Source organism: Gopherus evgoodei, chromosome 8 (assembly GCF_007399415.2).
Source record: "Gopherus evgoodei ecotype Sinaloan lineage chromosome 8, rGopEvg1_v1.p, whole genome shotgun sequence".
NCBI classification, from domain to species: Eukaryota; Metazoa; Chordata; order Testudines; family Testudinidae; genus Gopherus; species Gopherus evgoodei.
In genome coordinates, this window is record NC_044329.1 from 3,027,012 (window position 1) to 3,047,355 (window position 20,344).

The 20,344-nt window shown below is 45.1% G+C and overlaps 1 long non-coding RNA gene across 1 annotated transcript; it reads right to left on the reverse strand.

Annotated features, from left to right (window-relative positions):
* Positions 1–727: 727 nt before the first annotated feature.
* Positions 728–20,320, reverse strand: LOC115656258. Its single transcript, XR_004001612.1, has 3 exons — positions 19,941–20,320; positions 11,194–11,364; positions 728–797 (listed from the first exon to the last, which is right to left on the reverse strand). It is a non-coding gene; the product is annotated as an uncharacterized LOC115656258 (long non-coding RNA).
* Between the last annotated feature and the right edge of the window lie 24 nt (positions 20,321–20,344).

A 20,344-nucleotide genomic window follows, 5' to 3' on the forward strand; every position in this document is an offset into this window, starting at 1 on the left:
GAATAGATCCTAGGACTCAAGGCCAGTGCCCTCTCCACTAGGCTACATTACCTCTCAAATCCATGGAAGGACTCAAAAAGTAAAGTACTGCTGGATGCTGGTAAGTGTGGCAGAATCTGGCCCTTTAAACCTCCATGTCTCAGTATTCCTATCTGTAAAATGGAGCTAACACTCCTCCACCTCTGAGCAGGGATTGTGAGTACAAACTAGTTAATATTTGTGTTGTGCTTTATATGTATGAAGTGCTAAGTATGGCTGATAACTGGAGACACCCACACACAGATCAAGGGGAAACCAGACCCCTAAGGACAGAAAGAAACTCTAATGGCATAAACAAGTAAGGTCAATAAACTCTTTCTCAGCATCTCCAGCAATGGCTCTTCTAGGACAGCTGGCTAAGCAAGCTATTCTTTACAGCTCCAGGTAAACAACTTTTTAAAATATTGATCATGTAAAATCAGTGTGGGATTCCCCCTCCCCCCTATGTTCAGTAACTAACATCTTTGTGGTTGTAAGTCAGTGTGCTGTGAAGTGCAGTTCAAACAGGAGGGCTCAGAGAGAGAGAGAGAGAGATTTCACTGAGATTCCAAACACTTCTTACACGCACACACACAGATTCCAGGATGTGACTGGACTGGAAAATAAGCTCCTTTCCAAGGACATTTTCCAAACAAAATGAGAAAAAATTAAATTGAATTAAGGACAGAAAAAGCAGAACTAAACCTACCAAGGCACATTTCCCCAGCTTTCAATTGTTTGTCCTGTTGGTCAATTTATTCCACCATTAATTGAGAAGCCTAGAGGAGGGGGATGAGAAAGAAAAGGAATTTACAAAATCGGGTCTTTAAGAGGTATTTTCAGATGGAATGTTATAAACTCTTTAAGAGGCTCTTGTGCTTAGTTCTCTACCCTGCCAACCAACTCAGGCAAAAGCCAGTTAAACCATGGATGCTTCTGTGAGGGTTATTCAATGGGGGGTTTCTCTTATAAGGACAGACAAGGCCAGACTAGCGGCCTCTTTCCTATACCTTTCCTTATCAGAGAAGCACATCACAATGGAAACAGATCTAAGCTGGGACACACACACCCCGCTCAGAATGATCCTCGGTGTTTAATATAGATATAATGATGCATTCCAGTATAAATACATAGGGACCAATCAATCATGTTCTGGGGCCAGAAGAAGGACTGGGGCTTTGGGTCAGACTAATAGAGGGTAAGTAATGTCATCTACATGCGGGTTCCAGGGACTGGGCAGAGCTCCACATCACTAAAAGAGAAAAATGAACGTAGAAAGCAAACTATTTGGAAGAGATTTCGCTCAAGAAGCATTATTAGAGCTCTTTGGAAATTTTCCATTACAAAGTTGGGGGGTGGATGGAGGGTTAATGGAAAATGGCTTTTTGACTAAGCAGGAATTTTCACAACAAATTTCAGTTTTTGTTCAAAAAATGGTTTTCATTTTTTAAAAATAAACATTTTTCTATGAATAAGTTGTATTGTGAACAACAACAAAAATTTGCCTAAATATTTTTCCCAGAAAAAAATTGTTTCCCTTCCAGCTCTAATAATCACTCAGGGTACGTCTACACTGCAAACTTACAGCCACTGCAGTAAATACATAAGCTGCCTTATGTCGACCTAATTGTATAGTGTAGATGAGTCCACAGTGACCTCACTGTCATTAGCTCACCAACACCCTGCATGGCCCCTCCCTCCCCCTTCCCATCCATGCAATGGAGAATCAACCCATTGGAGGGAAATCCTGCCTTAGGTCACAAAGAGGAAAGTTTGTCCCTCCCAGTCTATCTTGCCCCAAGTGCCCATATAATTTGGCACAAGTCACCAGTCTTGGCATTCTCACTTCAAGAGCATCTAGGGTCTACAGTAGCAAGAGGTGCTTCAGGTCTGACCTGAGCATTCTGAAAAAGATGGTGCTAATGGCCCTTCAGTTCATTAGCATTAAACTCACTCTCAAAAAACACAATGGCCATATGTGAAACCAGCATTCTGCCAGTTCTGGGTAGGTCCTAACTGTAACTTGCTTTATTTACACAGATACACCAGTCCTGAAATGAGATGGTCAAACAGCATGCAGTGCAATCCTTTCTCTCAGGAATCTCAGCCCAGTGCCAATATCCAGCTCCCAGAGAACAACTCTGCTTCAAGAATTAAGTCGAAGCAGAGCCCAGGGTTAATAATCAATAAATGGCCCTGAGGCCCTAAGACTGCGATTCTGCAAACACTCATGTACTTGCTTTACTGCTGGGAGTAGCTGCATTGATTTCAGTGGTGAAGCTCAAAGTTCATTGTGTTCATGTGCATAAGTGTTTTCAGGATTGGAGCCTGAAGGATGGGTTTAATGAAATAAATATCCAGGCTTATGCACTGTGGAAGGCCAGGGAAACCAGAAAGAATCCATGTTTTCATGGCTCATGAATATTTACAGAGATGGTGATTTTTAGTTATTGTTTGAATCCCATCAAGAAACAGAAAAAAAATGAAAGGTTGTTTTGTTTGAGAGTCCAGGCTGGTGTGCGTCCAGGCAGTGTAAGTGGGAAAGGGGAATCACAGAGTGCTGGTACTGCCCAAAGCTGCTAAACATTCCCAATCTCAGCTGGCACTTGGCTGAATGCATGTAGTGTGATAAGCTTTCAGCTCCACTCCAGGCAATAGAAATGAAACCTTTTAAAGAGGATGTTCACTGGCTTGTGGCATGTTTTCATTATTATTTTGCTGTGGATGAGGATAGTTTTCCCTTTGGTGAATGTTACAAAAGATATGTTCAAACCATATCAGCCAATAATCAAAGCTATATAACAATAATTCTATTCATTGGGGTAGGGTTACAAGAGTATATGGGTACCAAAAGTTGCAGAGAGGCAACTAGTGGAATTTTTAAAAATGCCTGAGTGAGTTAGGTACCTAATTCCCAGTGACTTTCAGTGGGAATTGGGCTCTTAACCTGTGCTTGTGTAAATCCTCCTGTTCACTTACCTGCATCTTTATGTGTCAGAGGGGTAGCCGTGTTAGTCTGGATCTGTAAAAAGCGACAAAGAGTCCTGTGACACCTTATAGACTAACAGATGTATTGGAGCATAAGCCTTCATGGGTGAATACCCACTTCGTCAGACACATGTGGATATTCACCCACGAAAGCTTATGCTCCAATACTTCTGTTAGTCTATAAGGTGCCATGGGACTCTTATGTCGCTTTCTGCATCTTCAGGGGCCTAAATACTCTCGAAAACCTGGCCCAAGTTCCCCATCCATTTCCCAAAGCGTCCAGGTCGCTGGATTTGAGGTTTTTCGTTCTGAGACACTCAGGTCTGCCTTGCACAGCTCAAGAGCTTGCTCTTTGCAACCTTTTGATCCCCCCAGTGCTAGGACTGTAACTTATACCAACCTAATGGCTGCTCTAACTTGTCTCCAATTGTTGTTCACCAGCTCAGGATCACAGCAGGGGATCAGGCTATGCTGGCTTTATGTCATTTGACGATTCCCCTAAGCAAGGAGAATCTTTGAATGGCTCTTTAAATTAGCTGTCCATCCTCTGTGCCCTGCTAGAACAAAAGGTACAAAGCAGGGCTAGGACTGGTATTTTGAAACAAAAGAAGTATGTAGTTAGAAGGGCATTTGAATACTGCTCTCTCCTTTATTTTAGCGTACACTAAACTGCCATAGATTTAAGTGAAGAGGCAACTGACTTTAGCATTGCACGGGCCAGGATTGGCTTGTGCTCTAGTGGCTGATAGTGTGAAAGTGGCACTGGGCCAGCGTTCTAATCAGACTGAGCTGATTCATTTGAAGCACAATGATTTTTTTTTTAAAAGAACATAGACGTGTTTTTCTAAGTCCTGTAGAGCGCATCCATTACCGAAATGGCTTTGTCACAGGGCAAGGCGAAGCAGCCCAAAGCAAAAGCAAACATTCCCTCCTCTGAAAGGCTTCACTGTGATCACAGTAATACTGGCTGAATCCTAATCAAAGCTAGAGCAGCTCTGGTGACCATTTAGAAAATAATTAATTGAACTTTACATGACATTCAGATGCTTCAGATCTCAAATGCCATGCTACTCCATGCCATGTATTCTGGGAATTCAGCAAACTACAGACAGTATTTGTTTAATGGTGGGGTGGCTCAGTATGCCTATGGTGTGCTGAGGCCCTGTATTTATGAAGGAAAAATATACACAGGATCTTAGATCTAGATACTAAATTGCTACACTTTGAGTGGGCTGAAAGATAGGCAGCCATATAGAGAGAATATAGCGAGTGCTTATGAAAAAGCCTCATTGGTGGGACACAGGCAGCTGTGGGATAATTTTTCAGCTCCCCAAGGAGACCCTTCCGATAGCTTTGACTTTTTTCTGCTGTATCAATATTTCTGCAGTGCTCGGAAGGGAAGTCTACTGTTATACAGTAAGATCCATTTTATAATGTTACTGTCTAGCATTTTAAAAAATGCACTAGAATCCTCTAAACTGAGATGTTTCCTACCAAACTCCCCAATTAAAATTCATAGATTCTTAGAGTTTGTTTTGGGCAAGACTAGGGTCCCTTAGATCATCCAGTCTGACCTGTATTTCACATGCCATTAATTTTCACTCACATACCCCATATTATCCCAAAGACTTTAGTTAAACTAAAGGATTTCAGTCCTCAGAGAACTAAACTGTGTGCCATAGGCAGATAATGCGAGAGACCGAGGTGCCCTCAATGCTTGTGAATCCTGCAATAACAGGCAACTGATTAGTGAGATATGCCCATATGATCCCAGCTGGCATACCATGCGCCAAGATGCAGAGGAAGGTGAAAAACCTCTAAGATCCCTGTTATGTGAGCTGGAGGATGAATTCTTTCCTGACCCCAAACCTGGCAATCAGTATGACCCTGAGCATTTGAACAAGGCACACCCGCCAAACATCTAAAAGAAAGATTCTCGGCATCACCTCAGAGCACCGGTCCACCTCGTCCACTGTCCTGTCTCCTGCTGGGACCAATCTCCGATGCTTCAGAGGGAGATGAGGGAAAAGACCATCCCAGAATACATCTAGCCAATAGTGCAGGGGAAATGCTTTTTCTGACCCCTGCAGGGGACTGGCTGAAGCCCTGAAGCATGAGATTTGATTATAGTCATTATCTTAATGCAGAGCTGCAAGCATTATGAGCATGTTGAGGGCTATGCAGGCAAGCCTGTCCTCCCCCAGCCCATGAAAGAAGGGGATAAACAGGACTCAGGTACACAGATTCCAAGTGCAGACGAGACCAGTACAACCATCCAATCTGAGACCGCCCCTGCACCTCCCCCCCACATACATGAAAGCTTATGCTCAAATAAAATTGTTAGTCTCTAAGGTGCCACAAGTACTCCCGTTCTTCATACAGGCCATGGAATTTGTCCCAGAACAAGCAGCTGCCCTGACTGAGATACAGATCTATTAAATATTGAAGAGATTTTAAATGACACAAAACACCAAACTGAATAAAAGTACAGGATTAAATATCATATTCACTCCGTTTCATTTTTCTTCCATTTTTAGGGCAGGATCCTCAATTGATGTAAATTGGCATGGTCTGTTGATGCCAATATTTATTTGACAAAGTCTGCATTTAAAAGATCTGAGCACAACAGCTCAACTCTAACTCATGACTTAACCCTTTGGCACTGGCCAAATGTATCCACACAAAGGGTGACTTTTGTGAATACCATCCCATCACCGCTATTTGCTTCCATAAAGCTAAATTTGTCATTATACCAATAATGTGGCTCTCTGAGATCATGTGAAGTGTATATCTATATCTATATATAGAGATATAGATATCGTGACAAAGTTCCTCCTCTACCTTGGTGGGTCCTGCGCTTATTGGCAGATTTGCTCACCTCAGTGGTCTTCCCCACAGTCTAGATCAACTCCTCCTGTGTCTGATCAGGAGTTGGGAGGTTTGGGGGGAACCCAGGCCCACCCTCTAGTCCCGGTTCCAGCACAGGGCCCTGTGGATTGCAGCTGTCTATAGTGTCTCTTGTAACAGCTGCATGACAGCTACAACTCCCTGGGCTATTTCCCCATGGTCTCCTCCAAACACCTTCTTTATCCTCACCACAGGATCTTCCTCCTGGTGTCTGATAACACTTGTACTCCTTAGTCCTCCAGCAGCACAGCCTCTCACTCTCAGCTCCTTGTGCCTCTTGCTCCCAGCTCCTCACACACACTTCCTCTCCTCTGGCTTCCGCCTCCCTGACTGGAGTGAGCTCTTTTTTAAACCCAGGTGCCCTGATTAGCCTGCCTTGATTGGCTGCAGGTGATCTAATCAGCCTGTCTGTCTTAACTGGTTCTAGCAGGTTCCTGACTGTTCTGGTCACTCAGGGAACAGAAAACTACTCATCCAGTGATCAGTATATTTTCCCTCTACCAGACTCCTGTACCCCACTGGTCTGAGTCTGTCACAATATATATATGTTTTTAAACAGATACAAACGAGTGCTTAACTGTCCAAGGAGAGTTACAAAGTCCAAAAGCTATCTTGCAATCAAGCAGATTGAAATGGAGATAAAACTGCATCAGAACAATCCACCTCCCATTGCTTGTGGGCCTTCCTGTCTGCGTTGTTATTAGGAGCAACCAACGATTCTCAACATGTTTTGTGTTTGGCATTTCCAATAGCCGTGACAGTGCAGCCTGTCTGTGAGCTGGCTGAGCCTTCTCCTGCATAGCTTGGTGCTAATCAACCCATCGCAAAAGAAACGTGTCCTTGGTTTTTCAGTGAACCCAGCACTTTGCTCTCCCTTCCTTCTGCTTCCCATCTCACTCCCTTTGTCCCACCTGAGGCTCTCTCCTAACCACGTCCTTTATGCTTCTCATCTTTGAACCTCCTCCCACACTGCCCATTTGTGTATGGAATGCTCTACGCTTCTTGACTGTCAACCAACCAGTTTAAACCTCTCAGCGATAATCTACCTAAGACAGACATCCATAATTCTATAAAAGCAGCAAAGAGTCCTGTGGCACCTTATAGACTAACGGATGTATTGGAGCATACATCTGTTAATCTGTAAGGTGCCACAGAACACTTTGCTGCTTTTACAGATCCAGATTAACATGGCTACCCCTCTGATACTTGACATCCATAATTCTATACATTTTACAGTGGCATGGAAACCGGAATTTCTGTTTCAGAGAAAAATTCACATTTCAGAAAAAAAATCAGATACGCAAAGGCTGTCCACAGCTGTGAACAGGGAGTGGCACAGAGATTCCCCCATCCGTTCTCTCACAGTAAGCATGTGAAGCAACAGACAGACACAATGGCATGCCACTTCTGCTGCCTGTGATCACACAGTAAATATTAACATGGTAGGAGAGAGAATGGACTCCATATGGACAAGGAAAGCAGGTTGGCCTAAATCCTGAAGTCTTGACTCAGGTTTTCTCCATCACTTATTCAAGCAAAAGCCTTGGGAGAGAGAAAAAGTCTTGAGAGTTTGCCTAAGATTTGATGGTTATGTAAGTAGAAGATGATAGCTAGATAGATAAAAATGAGTAAGGACCTCAGACCTGGGCCACTGTGATTATTTCTGATTACACTTCCTCCTAGTTTCCACACTGCAGAAAGTATCTACCAGCTCTTGCTGACTACTTTTAGCATGCTATAGTTGTAGTTCTCCTACAAAGCATTTCAGTTTCAGAGATATTTTTGTTGCAAAACAAGTACATATGCAGATGCATTCTAAAGGAAATAGCTGAGCGTCGATAGTGGGTCTGGCTTTCATTCACCGGGCAGAAAATAAAAATTACCCAGGAGAGGTGTTCACCATCTAAGAGGGATATATCCAAGATCTTAACTCTCTTTGGACTGAAATCAAAAGGTTGACAAACACACTCACAGTTTCTGTGAAAGATAATGTAATCTTCAGTGGAGGGTGATAGCCCCAAGGAAATATTGAAATAGAAAGGTAAGCTCAGAGAAGTGGCTGCCAATCAGATTCTTTTTGACTAAAAATGAAAATCTGTCCTAACTATTCAAACTTTGAGAACTCTTTACTTTATGGGGCCTCAAGTGGCAATCTCTGTGCTAAACCATTTAACACACTTCAACATTAAATAGTTCCTGCTGTTAGTACCATAAAAATATCCCAAAATATAGGGACATCCTTCATGTGCAATTAATACAATGACTGAAAGGCTACGTCAGGCTTCTACTCAGAATAATTTGAGTTGTTTCATTAAGTGACTCTGGAGAGATCTGCTTGTGCTTCAAAACAGCTCAGAATTGCTCAGCACTTCTGACTGTGGAGTTGAGGAGCCCAGCAGTTTTGCAGGGAAGTACATGTCAATTATAGCAAGTACTCACTGCCAAAAAGCTAAATAGTTTTTGAAAGATCTGATTACCCATTGCTTCCCTTTTATTGGCCATTCGTTTTATCCATGGATGGTTTCATTGGATGTGCAACTATAAGTGAGTTCTGTCCCAGGGGTGAGGTGCATTTGGTGACTTAAGTGCAGTCACTTGTCATGATGGATATTTCCACAAATGTATGTTTTTCAAGTTTGCATGTCTTTTGTCAATACCTTGGTTCTCCTAGGAACAGCATGTCAACTTCCTACACTCTTATAGTTGACTGTTACTGAAAATCCGTCTGTTATGGTTCTCTGAAGCCTGCTTGATGGGAAAGGCTTTTTGACAATCCCTGCCTCTCCAGACCTCTTACCTTGATGCTCCTCTCTTTCATTTTTCCCCTTCCCAATAACAGACCCTGTTATTCAGGGTGGCACCTTTCTTCACCCCAATCTTCCAAAGTATATCTGCAGCACACAGGTCTCCAGCTGGAGAACACTAGTGAAGCTCAGCAGATTAAGGTTCAAGGGTTACTAACATTTTCCCTGTGGACTCCTTCACTGTGAGTTTGAAGGTTTGCATTAAGCTCATGCTGAAGGGTGGACAAGTGAATAAAAACATATCACTGAGGGTAGCAGGGAAACTACCACTACTGCAAGCACAGAAGTCAGCAGCTGGCACAAAAGTAAAGAGGTCACCACATTATGATCCTGTGCAGCACACGGGTTTTATGGGTGTTTTGCACAAAGCAAAACTTTAGATTAATGTGGGAATTATATCAGAGGGAGGAGAAGGAGGATATGGCACGAGCAGCATTTTGCTCCAAAAATCATCCCAGAGGATGAGAGAGAGGAATAGAAGAAGATTTAAGTGCCAAAAAAAGCATTTTGGGGAGTGCTGTCAGCATATACTCAGTATTCATTCAAAGTGAAGGACTGTCAGGAATCTGATACAAGAACATAGGAATTAGCAGACTGGATCAAACCTCTGGTCCATCCCATCCACTATCCTTTACTCGACAGTGACCAGTACCAGAGGTTTCAAAGAAAGAAACCCTGACAAGGGATAAGTTGCACTCCAGGAAAATCTACTCCTAGCCCCCAATAGCTAGCTATTGTTTTATACTCTGAAGCTTGAGGGTTTAAACCCTAATAATTGATGCTATTTGTTCCCATTTTACATTCCCCTCAAATGGCAATTAAAACAGTCTCATTGCTTTCACCTTTGATTTTAATTTGATTTTACATTTTTATTTTCATCCATGAAAACTGTTTTGTTTTCCACATGAGCTTTTTTGTAAAAGCCCTTTTCTAAGCACTAAAAGTCAACAGCAGCCTTTAAAGTGCTGCTTTAAAAAAAAATGCTTCCAAGCAATTGAAATAGAAGAGAAGAAGTGTGAGAGGAACATGGAATTGAAAGCTGCTCAAAACACCATTTTCCCTCCAAAGATATCCAAGACATGGAGAGATCCACCCCAAAGGAGTACATGGCTCTGCGTGGCTTTCCTGGAGATATATTCGATGACCTGACAGAGACTTGTCAGGGAGAGAAGAGAAACTCAGCAAAATATTTTATTTTTTTATTTTATTTTATTTTTAAGAGCTACATAAACAGCTGCACTTTTCCCTGTCCTTTTCCATTTTGGAGATTTATTTTAACCGTGATCTAACTGAAGCCCATTGAGGGAAGATCAAAACTAAATCTGAACAGAACTTTTAAGTATTTCTCCTCCAGAGCCTCCACCTTGGAGAGGGACAGATTCTCTGGTTGCAAACTAGTTGTACCTCTCTGGCTGGGGATTCCCAAATTGTGAGGTTGTATATCCATCATAGCTGGTTCCCATTGCTACACCACCCCCCTTAACCTTTGGTGTAGGCAGCATACTGGGGACAAGGAGGGAGTGTGGCTGGAACTCTCTGTATTCCCAATATTCTCAGCTGGTGGAATGTTCCATCATGGCCCTGCCAATTGCTGCATTTAGAGCAAACCCTAAACTGCTCTAAGCAGTGCAAGAGCCAAAGCAGAGCTGGCTTGAGAGTCACAGAAACACAGCAGGCTACCTTGCAGCCTTCTCTCCCCTCATGCTGTGGCTGGACATAGCAGAGAATCTGGGATATAGTTTGCTTTGCGATATTTTTGAAAGCAGTGAGGGGAGAGACTCTTCTGGTTTGGAATCGGGAACAAAGTTCAGTGATGCAGACTAAACACATAAAGACATAACAGCAAAAGGGAATGTTTACGCCCACAGCCTATCCTAAGAATCTCAGCCTCAAAAGTCTGGTATGTGCTTCTGTTTCAACTCTGTGTTGTAACATGTTGCTACTACTAGTTCTTCATCTCTGGCCAGTGTCAGAGTAGAAGAACTCCAAGAGGTGACTGATAACCAGGAAAAACCTGTCTGATTGCTGAAGGTTCCAAAATCCAGGCAGCAGCCTCTTCCTTGTTCCACCTCCTTCATGGACTGAATAGTTAAACACCAGGAAGAGCTGCTGTGGAGAGACAGCAATGCACATAAGAACTTTCAGCAAGTGCTGTATTGCAGCAACAGTCCCAACAAGCATCCAGCTCCGAATCATCAGGATATATCAGAGCCAAGGATGTGTGAGAGAGCGTAAAGAATCTGCAGGTGACCTGTGTACGTAAAGGACGAATACACTCACATATGGCTGTTTTGAAGGCTCAGCATTATATATTAAAGACCACATTTTCAGAAACAGGCACCTACAATTATTCCATGCAGCATGCACAGCCAGGGAAAAACAGGTATGTGTGGGCACAAAATAGGCAGCTGTGAGACATACCAATAGCTGTTTTCCCCACGTGTACATGTTTTACAGGTGCAACGTAGGCACTTACGTTTGCAGATCAGGCCTGAAAGCCTCAAGGAAAGTAGCAGAGTAGTGCACAAAGTTTCCTTTCACCTGCTTGTAGGAAAAGCTCAAAACATCCAGCATCTGCCATTAGCTGGCAACCCCAGCACTTCCACTTCTTCTTCTTAACTTCAAGCACTGAGCACACTGGTGATTGCTGATGTGGGGACAGAAAACAGAGCTAAGACTGCACGCAGAATAAGGTGAATGGTCAATATTTCCTCCTGGTGAGGACTTTTATGAACAAACTACAGGTGTTTTGGCAGCAGAAGTTGTCTGAGCAGCAGGGCTCCTAGCCCCACTCCTGAGATGTTATCCTGCCCACCCTGGTCCTTTCCTCCAGCACTCACATGTTTCCTGTCTCCTGCCAACACAATAATGGGCAGGTGGGGCTTAGTCCCTACGGCAGTCTAAGGGTCAGAGCTACCATTTCTACTTCTCAGAACACTTCGAGCCACTTGGGGTTTGCCAACAGGAATGTCCTATGAAGATGAACCACAGACAGTTCCTCAGACTGGTAGTGCTAGAGGTAAAGAAAAGCATTTTCCCCTGGTCCAGTGGGTATTACAGGGGAAAGGACGATATTGGAGGGGGATATGGATAGGGTGGCATTGATCTCCCCCAGATCTCTCCTCTACCCATTCTCCCCTCTCCACTCCTTCCAAATGGAGCATTCACTCGCTATATCCCCCATAACTGCCTGTTCCACTATCCTGCCAACCGCTGTGAACGTCACCTCTCTCTGTCTCTGGCTCCACAGGGCTCTGTACTGAGCCCAGCCAGTGAGTCAAGGAGGCTGACAGGTAGTGCTGGAAACAGGCAGTAGCTGCAGAGCTGTCACCTCCATTTGGTGGAGACAGAAAACGTTATGGCGGATTGGGGAGATAGCTTCTAAAATGTTACCTGGAGAATCTGCAGCTTGTGATGCGGTGCACATATGATTAACTGTGTGTGTGTGTGTGTGTACGTACGCATGAGAGAGAGAGAGAGAGAAGTTCAGGGTTTATAGGGTCTGTGGTTGTTTAGAGGGATCTAGAAAAAGAGAGGGACACATCAAATTTCAAATAGGGAGCATTATTTCAATGCTCCCGCTGCCAAAGTGACTAATTCTTTAAACAAATGTCTTTTAGAAAATTCAGTAGGGCTCGGAATTCATTCAAAATATGGAGGCTACATTAAATCACCTGTGGGTTAAAAACAACTATTTCATTCCTACTTTAAATGAAAAGCTTGTCTCAACGTTAGCTGTGCAGTCGCTATTGCCTGGTCATACTACATTTTCCTTAACATTCCCCCTAACATTTTCTTACTTTTAAATCCTCCACTGACTTGAACAAGCCTGTGGTATGTGCTAATATGGGTGAGATTAGCAAGACTGCTAATCTCCCTACATCCCGGAGATGCTAGATTGCCCGAGTTCTGGTATTCATTGTTATCCCCCTCTGCCTGTGTCTGAAACTTCCCCTCTCTATTCACTATCTCTCTCTGAAGTGTGTTGTGATAGTTTATATTATTTCTTCTTTAGGTAGTGCTAATGAAAACTGTTGTACTCATCCTCCTGGAGACCAAAGTCCTCTGTTTATCCACAGAACATGGTAGCACAGAGCAAGCACAGGTATCACAGAGCAAGCTTCCACACCCAGCTTGCCACTTGTGCATTACAGCACATACTTGACCTGTGGAACTCACTGCTACAAGATGTCATCGACAATGCTAAGATAAGTACCTGACAATATCTGCAGTGGGTGCAGCTGAATTGGTGCTAAGTACATCTTAACTGCAAGTGTTGTCAAAAACAAGCTGTGTAAAGGACCATTCCAGAAACTGTGGCTACAAATGCACAGATTCTGGTCCTGCTTTAGGAGTTAAACCCTTTTGGTCATTTCTAAACCAGCCTAGATTTGAACCAGCAGTCTAGATAGTCTGCATCCTATCACCAATCTTAAACCATTTGGGATTTTGAACTGGATGTTGCATAAAATTGTATTGCCATATTCACTTAGGCCTGGTCTACACTATGAGTTTATCTCGAATTTAGCAGCGTTAAACCAAATTAAACCTGCACCCGTCCATACAACAAAGCCCTTTATTTCGATATAAAGGGCTCTTAATATCGATATCTGTACTCCACCCCGACGAGGGGAGTAGCGCTGAAATCGGTATTGCCATTTCGAATTAGGGTTAGTGTGCCGCAACTTGACGGTATTGGCCTCCAGGAGCTATCTCACAGTGCACCATTGTGACCGCTCTGGACAGCAATCTGAACTTGGATTCACTGGCCAGGTAGACAGGAAAAGCCCCGTGAACTTTTGAATTTCATTTTCTGTTTGCCCAGCGTGAAGCGCTGATCAGCACAGGTGACCATGCAATCCCAGAATCAAAAAAGAGCTCCAGCATGGACTGTACGGGAGGTATTGGATCTGATCTCTGTATGGGCAGATGAATCTGTTCTATCAGAACTCCGTTCCAATAGACAAAATGCCAAAACATTTCAAAAAATCTCCAAGGCTATGATGGACAGAAGCCAGAACAGAGACTCAACACAGTGCTGAAACTTAAGGAGCTTAGACAAACGTACCAGTAAGCCAAAGAATGAAATGGATGCTCACGGAGGGAGGGGCGACTGACGACTGTAGCTATCCCACAGTTCCCGCACTCTCTGAAAACCGTTTGAATTCTTGGCTGAGCTCCCAAAGCCTGAAGGGTCAAAAACATTGTTGCGGGCAGTTCAAGGTATATGTCGTCACCCTTCCCCTCCCTCCATGAAAGCAAAGGGAAAAAAATCCTTTCTCGCCTTTTTTCAATGTCACCCTATGTCTACTGGATGCAGGGCCGTCTTTAGGCCGATTCACCCGATTCCCAGGAATCGGGCCCCGCGCCTTAGACGCTTTTTTTTTTTTAAACTTACCCCGGGTCCCTGGCTGCGATCTGCTCAGGGGTCTTCCATGGTCCTGCTCCCTTGAGCGAAGCGCAGGCGGGAGCACAGCAAGTCCCACTCTCCCGGCTGGAGCTCCAGCCAGAGCACGGCAAGCCCTGCGGCCCCAGTTGGAGTGCCAGCCGGAGCGCGGCAAGTCCCCGGTCTCCCGGCTGGAGCTCTGGCTGGAGCGCGGCAAGCCCCGCTTTCCTGGCTGGAGCTCCGGCCGGAGCGCTGCAAGCCCCGAGGCCCCACTCTCCTGGCTGGAGCCCCGGCCAGAGCGCAGCAAGCCCCTTTCTCCCGGCTGGCGCTCCAGCTAGAGTGCAGCAAGCCCTGTGGCCCTGCTCTCTCAGCTGAAGCTCCGGGCTTTTAAATAGCCTCCAGAGCCCTGGAGTAGTGAGGGGCTCCGGGGGCTATTTAAAGGGTCAGGGCTCTAGCTGCCAGAGCCCCGCCACCCCCATGCATTCCCCAGGGCTCCCGTGGCTATTTAAAAGGTCCAGGGCGGGGTAGAAGCTGGGGAGCCCCGGGCCCTTTAAATAGCCCCCAAAGCCCTGGGATAGCAGGGAGCTTGGGGGCTATTTAAAGGGCTGGGGCTCCAGCTGCCTCTGCTGCACCCCCTGCCCTGCCCACACCAGCCCCGCTCCCCCTGCCTGCAGCCAGCTCTGCACCCCATGCCCACAGCCAGTCCCTGTCAAACCCCCTGCCGTGTCTCCAGTCAACCCCTGTCACACACCCCTGTGGCCCTGCCCAAAGCCAGCCAGCCCCACACACACTGCTGCCCGCACCAGCCCTGCACACCCTGCCCTGTCTCCAGCCAACCCCTGCTGCACCCCCCTGCCTGAAGCCAGCCAGTCACACACTCCTCTGTCTCCAGCCCTGCCAATCCCTGCTGCATCCCCTTGTGGCCCTGCCTGAAGCCAGCCCGCCCCACACACCCCCTATCTCCAACCAGCCCCGCACCCCTTGCCCTGCCTGCAGCCAGACCCTACCTCCAGTCAGCCCCTGCCCTGCCTCCAGCCAGCCCCATGTCCACTTGTGCCCTGCAGTTCCCAGGGCAGTAACCCTGCACACCTGCTTCAATGAGGGGGGCAGGGAGCAGCTGGGACCCACACATGTGAAACGGCAGTCATTAACAACCAATCAACAGCATATATGATGCAATGTACATAATATATAATTTTATTATTTATATAGCTATGGAAAATAAATAATACTTGAAATAAATGAAAGGCTTTTTTTTTCCACTTTGTTTTTTTTTAAGTCATCCCTGCCAGAGCCCCGCCGAAAATGTTCGAATTGGGCCCCGCACTTCCTAAAGCCGGCCCTGACTGGATGCTGCTGGCAGACACGGTGCTGCAGCACTACACAGCAGCATCCCCTTCCCTTCCCTTCCCTTTCCTTGCGGATGTAAACAGTACAGTAGGACTGATAGCCATCATCGTCGTCCCGTGAATGCTCCTGGCTGGCCTCAGTGAGGTCAGTCGGGGACACCTGGGAAAAAATGGGAATGACTCCCAGGTCATTCTCTTCTTTAAGCTTTGTCTAATGGAGATTCACTCCTGCCTGGAATATGATAGCAGCTGGAGGCTGCCCTCTCCTCCCCCCTTTGATCTCTCCCTGCAGAAGCAATAAAGTCAGTATTGTTTCTTATTCATGCATTCTTTATTACTTCATCACACAAATGGGGGGATAACTGCCACGGTAGCCCAGGAGGGGTGGGGGAGGAGGGAAGCAATGGGTGGCGTTGTTGCAGGGGCACCCCCTAGAACGGCATGCAGCTCATCATTTTTGCGAGATGTCTGGGGCTCTGACTCAGAGTGGCCGTTTGCCTCTCTGGTTCTTTAGTAGGCTTGCCTCATATTCTAGGCAGGACTGACTCTCTATTAGACAAAACTTAAAGAAGAGAATAACCTGGGGAGTCATTCCCATTTTTGTCCATGCGCCCTTGACTGACCTCACCAAGGCCGTCCAGGAGCACCCACGACAACAGCAGATGGTAGAGTATAACTGGTAACCGTCATTGTCAACTTGCAAAGCAGAAGAGGGTACAATAGGGCTGGTAACCGTCTTTGCTAACTTGCAACATGCAAGGGGATGCTGCTGTATAGCACTGCAGTACCGCGGTCTGTTAGCAATATCCACTAGACATACGGTGACAGTGAAATAAGGCTGAACGGTCTCCATGGTTGCCGTGCTATGGCGTCTGCCCGGATAATCCAGGGAAAAGGGTGCAAAATGATTGTCTGCCGTTGCTTTCACGGAGGGAGGATTGACTGACGACATTTACCCAGGATCACCCGTGACACTGTTTTTGCCCTATCATGCATTGAGATCTCAGCCCAGAATTCCAATGGGCAGGGGAGACTGCAGGAGCTATGGGATAGCTATGGGATAGCTACCCACAGTGCAATGCTCTGGAAATCGACGCTAGCCTCAGCACATGGACACACACCGCTGAATTAATGTGCTTAGTGTGGCCGCGTGCACTCGACTTTATACAATCTGTTTCCAAAAACCAGTTTCTGTAAAATCGGAATAAATCCCGTAGTGCAGACATATCCTTAGATGCTATTGTGATGGGGGACATATAAGCACCTAGACAGATGGACAGACAGACAGATACACAGATAGACTTCAGAAAGTGGAAAAGCTGGATACAGGTATAACCATATCATCCCATTTTTGCCACCACACCCATTTCTGTTCATAGATTCATTCAAGAACAAGTAAGTTTTAAAGGCTTACAAGTCATTACTTGAGCATTAGGTTGCAACAGATTTTTCACATGCTATCTGGTTTGCTTTGTGGGGACAATTAAAATAAAAGGCTGACGTACAGAGATGTATGTGGGGCATAGGTAAAGCAAATGTTCATTTACATTTTCTGCAGTTTTCTTGAATGAAATATAGTACCATAGCTTGACAAAGGAACATCCAATTGACCTCAAGCTTTCTAAAGAAAAATTCTCCTCTGGCATAAGACTGAGCATGCCAAAATTTCATATGATAGATAGATAGATAGATAGATAGATAGATAGATAGATAGATAGATAGATAGATAGATAGATAGATAGATAGAAACTCTGAGTTTAGAATGAGAGCTTCCTGACAATCTTATCTATGGAATCACTGCCCTGGCCCCATAGTTGTCATTATATCACAAGGGAGTTGTTATGATAACTGCTCAATACCCTAGCACAGACAAATAAAATATGAAGATAAATCTTGCAACACTTTCTTGACAAGTACTTTAAGCAAGTTAATATTCTGTTGGGGCAGCCTTAATGTATGAGTCCTCCTCCTTTAGTTTCCTTTAATTGATTTGCATATTTGTGAGTAGTGGAGACAAAGCTTCTGCATGTACGATATGCAGATGAACTTATACTAGCTCCAAATGTGCATGTGCTTTATCCTGCCTTTCCCTGTGCTTTCGGTCTTGATCTTCTGACCCCTTTCCGAAATGTCAATCTGGATGTCCTGCTACAAACTCAACGTAACAACAACAACTGAATGCCCCATTTTACTCATAACCCCCTCTCCTTTACCACTTCTCCATTACTGTCAGTGATTCCACTCCCCTTCCTGTTCCACAGATCCACGACCTATGTATCATTTTCATCTTCTCTTTCCTCCTCCTCACATTGCTGCTATTGTTGAACCTTGCCAGTTATTCCTGTACACCTCCCGCATCTGCCCATTCTCAGTGCTAAGATCCTGGTGCAAGTTCTGATCACTTCTCACCCTGATTAATGCAACCTCCTCCTTTCCAATCTCCGTACTTCTTGCCTCACTCATCTAATATAAAATGCAGCCAGGAAAATCCTCTTCCCTGCCCACTGCTATGACCGCCTCCTTCTGCTTTGCACATCCTTTGTTCTCACCTTACCCACCCAGATAAAACTGGAATTTAGGAGCAGAGAAGCTAGGTCAACCCAGATGATCTCAACCACCTGGGAGGAGAAGTGGCTCATGTGTCTCAGGAATACATGATGTTTAATAATGAAGAGAGAAGAGAATTATAGAAAACCTGCTGTATGAGCAGATTTGTATCTAAATGGAATCTTTCCAAAATTGTGCCATGACATGTCATTGACCTTTTAATGCAGTTGTTTAAAAATTCACAAGTCCTTTGGAAATTATATTATGATTCCCCTACCCAGCCACCTGTTCTTTTTGTCAGGGGAGAGAGTAAAAGCCAGCCACACAAGCAGCCCCTGGGCTCAGGACAGTTGAGGGTCTGATGTTTAGTTGTTACCAATGGGAACAACTGACTAGAAAAGCCATAGCAAGTAGACAAAAACCATGTCTCCAGCCCATCTACATGCCAGTGAGTTCCACACGGGCAGAGATGTATGGGGTGCAGCCTTTAAAGGTGTGTGACAGATGGCTTTCCCCACCCCGGTGCAATTAGAGAACTCTAGGAAGTAGCCTGCTTTCTCATGCTTCCTAATGTTGCCTCTAGTATGATGAAGCACTGCACTCCAATATAAGTGTCACAATTTAGTCTTAACTGTGTAGTGGGGCCCAGAGCGCTGGCTGCACGGCGAGCTGAGGCTGCGGGGGTGGGGGAACAGTAAGGGAGGGCCCGGGGGCTAGCCTCCCAGGCCGGGAGCTCAAGAGCTGGGCAGCATGGGCCCACGGGCTGTAGTTTGCCCACCTCTGCTCTAAAAGAAGAAATTAATCCGTGCAGGTGTTTCAGGAGAACCTATTAAATACACATAAGTAGGATGAAAGGCAAAGGCCATGTTGTAACTAGTGCATGAGATGGGGTAGCAGACTACCTGGTTGCTCATCTGATATGTAACAGTGGTTTGTGGTCTGACCGTAACCTAACATTTTCAAAGGGGCCTACTAATTTGGAGTTCCTCAGTATTTTTCAGTTCCTGTCTTAATACACCTACAACTTGATTTTCAAAGATTCTGAGCACCCACCATGCCAAATGAAGTTAATGAATGGTGCAGGTGCTCAGCATTTAAAAAAAAACTTTCAGACTGTTATAAACATTTTAAGTTTGACTGCTGTGGTAATTAATTAGAACAGCACACTAGCCAACTGTCCCCACTGCACACTCAGACCATAATATTGAAGCAAAATATTTATTTTCCATTGCCATTCCTCCAAAAATGTTCTTCACTGTATTTTCTTGTTATTCAATGCTGTGTCTCCATTTTATTTTGTCCCCAAAATCCCCATTTATTCACTTTCAAACGTTGATGGATATTCACTAAAATAGGGTATTTTGTTTTCCTTCCCGCCCTAAAAACCTGTTGTGCAGTTAAATGAGCTGTCAAGTAGTGCACGTAGTCAGCCTATGGAACCTCATGATCTTGTCATCTCTACCCCAGATTTGCAATCACTTGTTGCAACTTGATTTAAATCAGATTGCAGGCACTCTGGGGGCAGGGACAATGTTAATTTGTGTGTGTTGAGCACCCAGGACAATGAGGCTTGACTCGTTACCTTTACCCACCTTACCAATTGTAAAATACATATATAATTTGTATAGCTGCTTTCCTTTCCCCTCTAAACCAGGTTGTTGGGGGTTTTTTTACCTGCATGGTCTTTTTATTTGATTCGGTTTTTTGAGCATCTAGCAAGCTGCTTTTTCATGATTTGCAGGAATCAATCACATTTTATTTTCTGATTAAATTCTCCCTTCCAGCTGATTTGGCTCATAACAGTTTTTTGGCTTTCTGAAGTCTTTTCACTGAATAATTATTGTCGGACGCCCCTCCTCCACCCCACCCCCAGCCCTTAGTTTCCCACAACTGTGAAAAATTAAACAGATACAAATAATTTTTAAGAACGTTGAAAAATACCTCGATATTATCTGTGAACGTTATTTTCAAAAATATATTAAAGAATCGAGTTGTGCCAAGCCTAGTCCATGGGGAGGACTCCGGGGCCACTGGGGGGAGAGCTGTGCTCTGAGGGGGCCCCGACGCTGCAGCTCCCCAGCACTGTCTGCAGACACGGCATACACCCCACCGCCCGCCCTCTGAGGAAACTACACCCCCCAAGGAGACAGGTTACCCTTCCCAGAATAACTTGCGAGGAACTCCCGAAGTTCTTCCGATTACCTCACGAGGACTACAACTCCCAGCAAGCTTCGCGGGCCAAGAGGCATACCTCCCCCAGCATGCCTTGCGAGGGCTAAGGCCGAGAGCGGCTGTGAACGCTCCCCGCCCGGGAGTGGACTACAAGTCCCAGCAGGCCTTGCGGG